The sequence below is a fragment of the Herpailurus yagouaroundi genome, unplaced genomic scaffold, assembly GCF_014898765.1.
Source record: "Herpailurus yagouaroundi ecotype Mexico unplaced genomic scaffold, PumYag 199, whole genome shotgun sequence".
Taxonomy (NCBI): Eukaryota; Metazoa; Chordata; class Mammalia; order Carnivora; family Felidae; genus Herpailurus; species Herpailurus yagouaroundi.
In genome coordinates this window covers 6495726-6506667 of record NW_024412430.1, presented here as the reverse complement: position 1 = coordinate 6506667, position 10942 = coordinate 6495726, and positions in this window count along the sequence as shown.

Below are 10942 nucleotides of genomic sequence, written 5' to 3'. Positions count from 1 at the left end.
CCCCCCCCCCCCCCCCCCCCCCCCCCCCCCCCCCCCCCCAGAACTCTTGCCCACTGATACTCAATTTGGTTTCCATATTTGACTATCACTACCGGAGGACATAGTAAGAGTTCTGTTGAAAACACAGCAGTCTAAAAATGAAGACAATTCATTTAACGATGGCATATAAAGGACATTTCTATTTGCCTTGCCCAAACTCTTAGCTTCACAGAGCCAGGTGGTTAGATTTCTTGCCACTTTTTTCTGAACGTCAAATGCACGACTTTTACGTTTTTGAGTCTCGGTGTGTCTCTTTAAATGTGTGGCTTCACTATCTGTGACAAGTTTTCATTTTTCCCTCAGTCGTATACGCAGAATTTATCCTATAGTCGTGATAACGTAGTCCCCTCCGTGTTCTGAAGTGCGGGACCTCAGATTCCTATGCAACAGATGGAGGTCATCTGTCTGTGCACTTTTTGCCTAAGCTGCTGAGATCCCTTCGAAGTGAAATTGGCCATAGTAATCTTTGCCTCATGCATGACTGTAAGCACGACCTCCAGTGGGTCAGAAGAAGCAGCTCAGTGATTGTTCTCGTGGCCAAAACTAAAGCACAAGGTTACCAGAATTGAAAAAGCCCCCAGTTGAGGGAGGCACGGGGTGTCTACACCCCAGCTGGGCAGCGCGATCCCTGTATGAAACCGTACTCTCCTGGCGGTAGCTGACGGAGGACATCTGCGTGCCTCTGTCGTGACACACGTTAGGTATGTCTGAAAAGCTACAGACCCCACACCCAAGCACAGTCCTGTCTCCTCCACCCGAGGAACCACACACACAAGAATGAAAACCACACCCACAGAAAACTGAGTATGTATTGTAGAAATGTAGAGGAAAAATAAAAATATTTTTTCAAATGTAATTACTTTTAATATATGCTTGTGGAAGGTCTAATACAATGTATGCTGTCTCTGTAATTTTTGCTGTAAATAACTGGAGACAGTGAATACACTGATTTTTCTATGTCTCTGTTTAAGCTTAAGACTTTGTAACAATTTTTTTAGAGGGGGAAAACCAACAAAGAGCAAATATGTACTTGCTTCCTTTCTGCGTGTTATGTACTTCTCAGAAACTGGTTGTAAACAGGTTAAGCATCTTGACGGGCCATTGGTGTCATGTGTACACTTCTTTTTGTAATACAGCTGAGAAAGGGACAGGGCTGTCGATTAGATGTGCTCCAAAGAATTTGTACTGAAGATTGGCCTCTAAGACCTGCAAACGCTATCTGAACTAGACGACGTGAAAAAGGAAAGTTAAAAAGAAAACAAAAACAAAAGCAAAACAAAACAAAACAAAAAAACACATTGCCTGAATAAGTCATCTTTCCTTGTAGCAAATGGCTTTGTCCAAATCCTTTCTGCATGGACTAGCTTAAGGAACACAAACTCTGCTTTCTGATGAACAAAATATTTTTATACACGTTTATTTCGTATTAGTAGCCTGAGGTCAGATCACTCATTCGCTGAAGCCATAACTGACCTTCACCAAATAAATGTTGTAAAGAACCTGGGGGAGGGTTGGGGGAGAGCCCAAGAGGGAGGAAGATCGAAGGTGATATGAGCTCTAACAACACAGGCAGGAGCAAGTCCGATGAACCTGATGCTTTTCCTGCATCCCAAATAGGACTTTAAAAGGCTAGTATTTTATGATGATCGATTTATAATAAAAAAAAAAAGATATTTAGATTTAAATGAGACTTTCCAGTATTTTTTAAATCCCTGACAATGCTTCCCTGCTTTTAGGATTGAGAGAAATGATTTTCATATGCTTCCAACATTCAGAAATGTAATTTTTACGTTAGCTCCAACCTGCACGTCTAAAGCGAAGAACGACTCCAAGTCCCCCAGCGGTTGGGGAACCGGGGACTGTCGGGGGCTCGGCTGTACCTACCGACCAGAATTGCACCTTGAGGGGCGGCCGTGAGGTGCACCTGACATCTCTTGTTAGCATGCACACCGTTGCTGGCAATGCACAAGAGTTGCATTGCCAAACATACATAAAAATAAAAGCATTCACTCTAAAAAGCATATTAATTGTACTTTTTTTAAAAGAATAATGCCTCCCATAGTCACCATTGATTTTTCTGGAGCTTAATTACACTATTACCGTATATTACTATTATTATTGGCCTATAGAGGCAAAAGGCAAACCACAAATAAACCCAGTGACATATAGTTTTAAAATCTACAATTTTCTGATCTCTCTCTCCTTGTTTAATATATAAGCCCTAATTTCTGTGTACGTGAGTAAAACTGCAGCCTGAGTCATTTAGGAAGTAAGCATTGAGTTGTTGTTTTGGGTTTTTTTTATTATAAATATACTAGAATAAAACAGCACTCCCTAACAATTAAAAAAAAAAGAGTTTTATATTACTTTAGAATGTAATAGGTTTTTGTCCTTATTTTATGTCCTGTAAATTATTAGTTGAATACTGTTAGCATTCCCTGATAATGCACACATGATTTCTGAATGTTTTCTGTAAATGACAATCAATGTTTATGAAGTTCCCTCCTTTAATGCTGAACAAAATTAAAAGAAGAAAAAGATGAAAATCTTGCCTAGTCGTTTTCTTTCCCCTGACAGGGAACAAGGAGGGAATGAAAAAGATAAATTTGGCTTTCAAAACATTATCCCATGGGCCCTCACCTACAGAGTTGCCCCTTTTCCAAGAAATCATGGGTAATTTCTTTCTGGCAATTCTTCTGCCCTCATGGACCTGGCCTGAGTTAGAAGTGCTCATTGAGAGAAGACCCACACTTCACTGTAAGTTACAATTAAAAGCAGCAGCGGGGCACCTGGGTGGCCCAGTCGGTTGAGCGTCCAGCTCTTGATTTTGGTTCGGGTCATGATCCCAAGGTCATGGAATTGAGCCCATGCTGAGCATGGAGACTGCTTAAGGTTCTCTCTCTCTCCCCTCACCTCTGTCCCTGCCCCCTGCTCATTCTCTCCCCCCACCAAAAATAAAAATAAATAAATAAATAAATAAATAAATAATGAAATTAAAGAAATAAGAACAGCAGCTCTCAAAGATGATGGCCCTCCTTTTCTAGAATTTTCATGAAAGAAAGCCCCAACTAGCAAAGCCATAGCAACGCCTCCGCAAACACTTTGTTGGAACCTCTTGCCGCAGGTTTACAATAAATGTGACAATCCCTATGTCTGATGAAAGCTTTCAGATAATAACTAATGATGAAGTCTCTCGGTCTGATTTTTTCTAACAAAGCAAGACCACGCTGCTTCATCACCAAATTCAATGCTCCGACATATGAACACCGTGAGTTTTATGCGGAGATGTGGTAGAAAGTAATTGAGGATAATCACAGACTCTCAGAGATGCTGAAAAAGGCAATTCTGAGAGAGGCTGGTGATTGTTCAGGTGCTTGGAGTTTGTTGCATGTTGGCGTCGCTAGAGCTGAAATGCTCCAAGAATAATAGCTTAAAGCAAGATTTAACAGATTTTAAAACTGAAGGCACTGACCCACACAACAAGATGAGCCTTAGAGAGCCTTTGGTAACGTTCCTCCCAACTTAAGTCTTTGGAAACAGTGGAAATCCTTGCAGAATGTTTCAAGCAACATCTCTTTTCCAGACCTCCAGATTCCATGGGGCCCTGATCAGAGGACACAAAAACAGAACCTCCCCGATCTTTCTGTTAGAGCACCATGTCTGTCCCATGGTTTCTGATCAGGTCTTCAAATGACTGGTCGGAGACAGCACATATATTATCTCCACCTATCCCAGGCTCATGCCAATTGGCACCAACAATTGACCAAAAAACTCTTTACTGTAAAATCATCTTTTTTTTTTTCCCAGAAACCTAGATCGAGGGAGCAATGAAACACAAAATGAAACTTCACGCTTTTCAACTCCGGTTGGACCACACAGGATGACAGTTACTAACCTTTGATAGCATTATCAAAAATTATGAAGTAAGCCATTTTTTGTGTGCACAGCTTTGTTCCATCCATAGATTCTCTTCTCTATTTAAGAGTAAGAACTGGCGACATGTCCCCATCGTCACACCACACTAGTGTGCATGAGACATTTGGGAGAGCAAAGCAGTGGCCAGGGTTTGTCACCATACTCTACATGGCAGCAGATGCCTGACTCAATTAGAGAAGCCGAAGTGAAGCGGACCCCTAATGCCAACTTGGTGGGAGGCAGGGGGTGTCTCACATGACCAAGCCACCGGGCTACACAAGTTTTCTCTCACTGTTTTCAGAACTTGACCTTGGTAAGCATAACTGGTTGAATAACTATTACTATAAAATAAGATACTGTAAAAATTTTTTACAGCTATGTCTCACAGATCTTTAAATCTCCCGAGTTCATGAAGCAGGGCATGGCATTGTGTAAGCACTGAATACATGTGTCCACTACACGTATTGAAGTCCATTTTCCTTTTGTAATTTTAGCTTCCCAGCTACTTGCTGTCATGTCACTGGTTTTACCCTTGAGCAAATCACCTTCTTGCAGAGGCACCCCATTTAGACATGTTTTTTACCATAAGCAGGGAAAGTGTAAATGGCAGTCCCTCGGCAAAGGGCACCAGAAGAATGTTCTTTCCCCTCTTTTCTTGAAAGATTTAACCAAAAGCAATAAGAGAAGGAGCCTGAGTGGCTATTAGAGGTTAGACATAACTTCCCAGATTTTCACAGAAGACTCAGCTGTGCAAGAAACAAAAATAAAAACAAAACAAAAACAAAAACAAAAACAGAAAAACCACGGAGCCCAATTTGTAAAACAAATTGGACATAATAGCCCGGGCTTGGTATACCCCTCTCAAATCCCCTAGTCTGGTCTGATCAAATCACAAAGTCTCAGTCAAAAAGAAGAGAATCTGGGGCACCTGGGTGGCTCAGTCAGTTAAGCGTCTGACTTCAGTTCGGGTCATGGTCTCACGGTTCATGGGTTCAAGCCCCATGTCAGGCTCCGTGCTGACAGCTCAGAGCCTGGAGTCTGCTTCAGATTCTGTGTCTCCATTTATCTCTCTGCCCCTCCCCTGCTTGTGCGCTCTCTCTCTCTCTCTCTCTCTCTCTCTCAAAAATAAATAAACATTATAAAACATTATTTAAAAAAAGAGAGAGAATCTGGAGAACAGATCACTTATTTAGCTATTTCACTGTACAAGTAAGAAATTTTAGTGGAGTTACTGCTTTTTAAGAGATGGAAATTATTACAGTTGTAATCATGCATTCCTGTTGCAGCAAAGTGGTAAGCCAAATCTCATCTTACACATCTTCTTAGTCACTGGCTACTTTGCGTGTGGCCAGGAGATGTGGAAAGCAAGAGAGAGCATTCGAGATTACCCAGTAGGTTTGGATGGACCTGGTCTATGCACATTCCACCAATCAGATTTAGGCCCCTGGCTTAACAACAGTAAAGGTCGTGGGGAATGTTGTCCACTTGTATGGCCACAGGGTAAAGGAAACCAGGGTTTAGAAACACTTAGCAGTCCCGACACCAATGTGAAAGGCATCCAAGAAAGTCTCTCATTTCATTTCCTACCAGGTACTGCCAACAAACATTTATTCAACAAATATTTATTTCCGCTACTATATGCCGGGCACTGTTCACCAGAAATAACAAATCATGAAATATGACAGATAGAGATTAGACTCTGCTCTTAGGGTCCAAGAGAGGTGGGTATACAAGAGGACGCAGACATAATACAAATAACTATAAATGATCAATTTTATTACGACCAATCTACTAACTACAGAAACAACTACAGGATACTCCTACAGATGGTCATTTATTCTCTATTTAACTCTACTCTTGAAGTCATTATCACGCGTCATTCATTCATCATTGCCATTCTGTTTTTTTTGTTTTGTTTTTTTAAAAACACTGTTAATTATTTAGTAAATTGCTTAATAGTGAGACAAAAGCAGGGGCACCTGGGTGGCTCAGTTAGTCAAGCGTCCGACTTCACCTCCGGTCACGGTCTCATGGTCAGTGAGTTCGAGCCCCATGTCAGGCTCCACACTGACAGCTCAGAGCCTGGAGCCTGCTTCAGATTCTGTGTATGTGTGTGTGTTTTGTGTGTGTGTGTATGTGTGTGTGTGTGTGTGTGTGTGTCTGCCCCTTCCCCACTCACCCTCTCTCTCTGACTCTCAAAAATGAATACACGTTAAAAAAATAATAATAATTTTAAAAAATAGACAAAATCTTCTTTGTCCTATCTTTTACCCCCAGTAAAAAAGCTGGTTTGGCTTATTGAGACTAAGCCGAGCACTGTGTGACCAAACCTCTTTACCATATCAGTGCCTTAAATAAAATACATCTCTCACTTCCGACCCCCAGTCTTCCTTTGCACACACTAAAACTTCACAGTTATCCCAGACATCTCTCACAACATAACCTGCTCATAACGACAAGTATTGTTCATTTGAAGAACCTCTTCAGAACAACCAGTAACGCTTATCAGTGACATGAGGGGCAACTGGGGATTCTGTCCATATCAATGGTATCAGTCATATGTGCATTTAGAACATGGCGTTTGTAGACACCTGTGTTTTAAAACCTAGGTTTTATTATTATTCAGGTACAGTGAGGCCAACTGATCAGGAGATAGTGACCATTGAAGAGTTTGTTGCCAACAGTCCCCAAGAGAAGGGGGCACCCATGCCATGCCATGCCATGTCATGCCATGCCATGTGGGGAAGCACCAGGTTGGTCAGAAGGCAGAAGGAATGGGGGAGAAACCAGGAAAGAGCTTTTCTTGTGGTTTCCGTGGCAAGGAACTGATGAGGCAAGATGAGCAGGTTTAGGATTGACTAATTTAGAACATTGGATCTGGATAATCTCAGCAGGCTCTGGGGTATAGGAACTGTCTCTAGTCCTCCTCCATACCTGGCCCCTGGATAATTAGGGTGGGGGGGACAGTAAGCAGATTGTGAGAACCCAGTAAAAGAAGTGGTTGGGGCAGAGGCTCCGACTGGCCACTAGACATTTGGAAGGGATCACTTCCGGGCATCATTTACTATCCTAGGAATTGGTTAGCCCTGGGAGGGGGGAGTCTTTAGTCTTTGCAGGGGCAGCAAGGCCCCAAATGTCAAAGCATCACAATAAAAAGACATACTTAATACACATTGATTTGTGCTATTGACCCACAGGAGAGAATACCTGATCCCAAACCTTTTATGTGAAGAATTGAACAATTTCTGGCTATTGTGGAAAGACTGTTCTTGAGAAATTCATCTGTGTTTTTCCATTTTCCCTCCTCGGGTTCAAACTCACACCTTAGGCTCTCAATTCCTTACTTCAAGGATTTTTACAAAGTAGAAAGCTGAGTCCCAGGCTCCTGCGTCCCTGTCCCAGCAAGGATGATTCTGTCTCACACAGAGCACCAAAGAAGAGAATGTTCATCTTCGAGGTTTGGATCATGAAGATATACACAGTGATTATGTTGACTAGAACACAGGCACTTAGTCCCAATTTCTAGGCCTGGCAGAGACCTCCCCTGTGAGGGGGACACCAGTTATTAATTCATTCAGCTCATATTTATTAAGCACCTACCATGGCCAGCCAGTGTGTCAATCGTTACAATAATAGTTCACTAGGGCTGCTGTAATAAAGAGCCACAGACTGGGTGGTTTAATGACAGAGATGTATTGTCTCACAGTTCTGGAGGCTATAAATCCAAGATCAACATGGCGGCAGGGTTGGTTTCCTCTGAGGGCTGTGAGAAAGAATCTGTTCCATGCCTCTCACTTAACCTTTCAGGTTTTCTGGAAATCTTTGGCATATAGAAGCATCATCCCAATCTCTGCTTTCACCTTCACCTGGCATGCACCCTGTGCATGTATCTGTGTCCAAATTTCCCCTTTTTATATGTCATAGGGGATTGGGAACCACCCTAATGAGCTCAATTTAACTCAATAACCACTATAAAGCCCCTATATCTAAGGATCACATTCTGAGGTACCGGGGGTTAAGAAGCCAAAATATTTTGTGGTTTGTTTTTTAAGAGACACGATTCAGCTGATAAAAACTAGGGAAGAAGTAATGAACAAACAGACAAGTTATTTCCTCTCATATAGTGTTCATTCCAATGATATTTTGTAGTTTCCCACCCACTCAATGAGATGACACTCAAAATTGATCTCAAGAAAATAAAGGTTTTTCTTGAACACCCGTATGAACCAATAATCCACACATCACACAACTTGTTCATAATGCAAAGGAAAGAGGGTGAAGCAGCATGAGAAAATAACAGGGTAGAGGGAAGAAATAAAGTTGTTTAAAGAATGCTATAGGAGGCATTTAAGAGGTAAGTGAATTAAGTGTGAATTTCGAGATTCAAATATGGCTGGCCAATCCCAAACCCTCCGACATCCTTCCATGTACTTTTCCCAGATATGAAATGTCCCACTTCTCTATCCAAACATGAACCGAGAATTTATACTTCCTCACAGCCAGCTAAAAATATTTAACCAGCAGGATGGAGAAGGGAATTAACAATCCTTTCCATCTGCCAAGTGGCAGGAAAGTTTTACCTGAGCTGTGATCCATACTGATACTATTTAGTATCATCTAGAATGTGTTAACAACTTCCTCCTTGGTACTTTCCATCCTCACCACACTTTACAAACCTGAAGCCCTGCAGCTCTCTGACATCTTGGGGGGTTGGGGAATGCCATTTTAAGGTGGGATGGAGCTGAATGAGGGTTGGGGGGTAGATAAGTGGGGGAAGCAAAGTCAGGAAAGACTCTCCCCAAATAAATAGTAATTCTCATGACCCTCAGACTGCAGAAACTCTGCCTCCACAAGCCCCACATCCACATCATTAGGGAATTCTTGCTCATTACACAGTGAAACTCCCTGTGCACATACTAGACAAGATAAAAACATGATACACGCATGGAAACTGTTGCTTTTGTTTTGTTCTTAAAGCAACTGAGCCCTAAGATGTTTTGAGTCTTGGAGGAACCAGTCATAAAAATATTAATTATTAAAATAATATCCCCCCTGTAAAAAATCCCCTGGTGTATAACTTAATTCTACATCATCCAACTACAATAAAATTTCATCCTTATTGATTTTTTTTATTAAAATTGATTATTCCAGGCCAGTGAGGAGATGGGGGTTTTAAGTTTTCTCTCTCCAAATTCTCCTTTCCAAAATACTGTTTCCCCCTTGAAATTAAGAATGACATTCCTACAAGTAATGTTATATGAACTTGTGGAGACTCAACCCTCAGATAGTTAAATGGCATTGCTCTATGGGAAATACTTCTCTATTTCTTAGATTTTAAATCTCTTATCCAGACAGATTCAAGGTAGCAGTCAGATTACTCTTTGTAATTCACATTTTGGAGAGGAGTCCCGGGTGCTATCTAGACTGTTCTGTCCAATATCCAGCTTTTACCTCACTCACACATTCCCCTTCACCCTGGCAAGAACAAACGTTTGCCCAATGGCCCTCAATGGACTGTGCAGTAAAATACTCTTTAAAGATAAACTCTTCAACGAAAGAGCCCAGACATTTGCTCAAAACAACTAGCAAATTGTTTTTCCACACTAGTTTTTCACATAGATTGTATTAGCTATTTTTATGCTTTTCCCTAGAGGTCAGGGATAACAACTGCCAAAAGGCAAGGCATTGTGATCAACAAAACAAAACAAAACCAACTAAAATAACGTATAAAAGTTAAGCAGAAAAAAGCTGAGCTCAGGCCTCACATCCCAAAGTCACGTCTATTTCCCTCATCCATTCAAAAAAACATTGAGTGCTTACTATGCACTAAGCATTATACCAGATCCAGAGGATAAAAAGGCAGTTAGCATGGCCCCTGTCCTTGAGATTTCATGGCATAGCAAAGTGGGGTGGATAGACCAGCTAACAAAAGCAGTGACACATTTCAAACAAAGTGTTTAAACAGAGGGTTCGGATAACCGGAAAGAAGGAGTAATTATATCTATTTGGGAATCGCTGTAGGAGAAAATGGGGCGATCCAGAGAAAGAGTGCCATTTGAACTGAGCCCTGAGCTGTGTGACATGATGTTTGTCAGAAGAAGGAATATTTCCAGTTGGAGGAAAAGAACGTGCAAAAACAGAGTGAGAAGTCTATAAAATGGAGCACTGGTAGCTGCGATCTGAATATGACCCTCAGACACATTTTGTTTGGGCTTTACTTAAATAGTAAATTTCATATGAAATCAGAATCTCCAGATTCTTTTATACAAAACAGAAGATCTAACAACAATGTTCCCATATTCTCATCTGGAAAAATTGTCCCTTTAGACAAGACGGGTTTTCTCTAGTTTTGCTCTCTACTCATTTCCTAACCTGCCTGGCTCCTCAGACAATTGAATTGATGGTGAGCAATGGTGGAAGATTAGTAGAAAAAAAGTCAAAAGTAGGCTGGTTACAAAAGATCTGGAATGCCTAATAGAAAGCTTATTTTTATTTTTGTGGTTTGATTCAAGTTGTGATTTAAATTCTAGTTAGTTTACATATTGGGTAATCTTGGTTTCAGGAGAATTTAGTGATTCATCATTTACCTATAACACCCAGGGCTCATCATAACAAGTGCCCTCCTTAACACTCACTACCCATCTAGCCCATCCCCCAGCCACCTCCCTCCATCAATACTCAGTTTGTTCTCTATAGTTAAGAGCCTCTTGTGGTTTGCTTCTCTTTCTCTTTCTCTTTTTTCATTCCTCTATGTTCATCTGTTTTGTTCTTAAGTTCCTCGTATGAGTGAAATCATATGGTATTTGTCTTTTTCTGACTGACTTTATTTCACCTACAATAATACATTCTAGCTCCGTCCATGTCATTGCAAATGGCAAGATTTTATTCTTTTTTGATGGCTAATATTCCATTATATATATATATATATATACCACATCTTCTTTATCCATTCATCAATCGATGCACATTTGGGATCCTTCATAGTTTG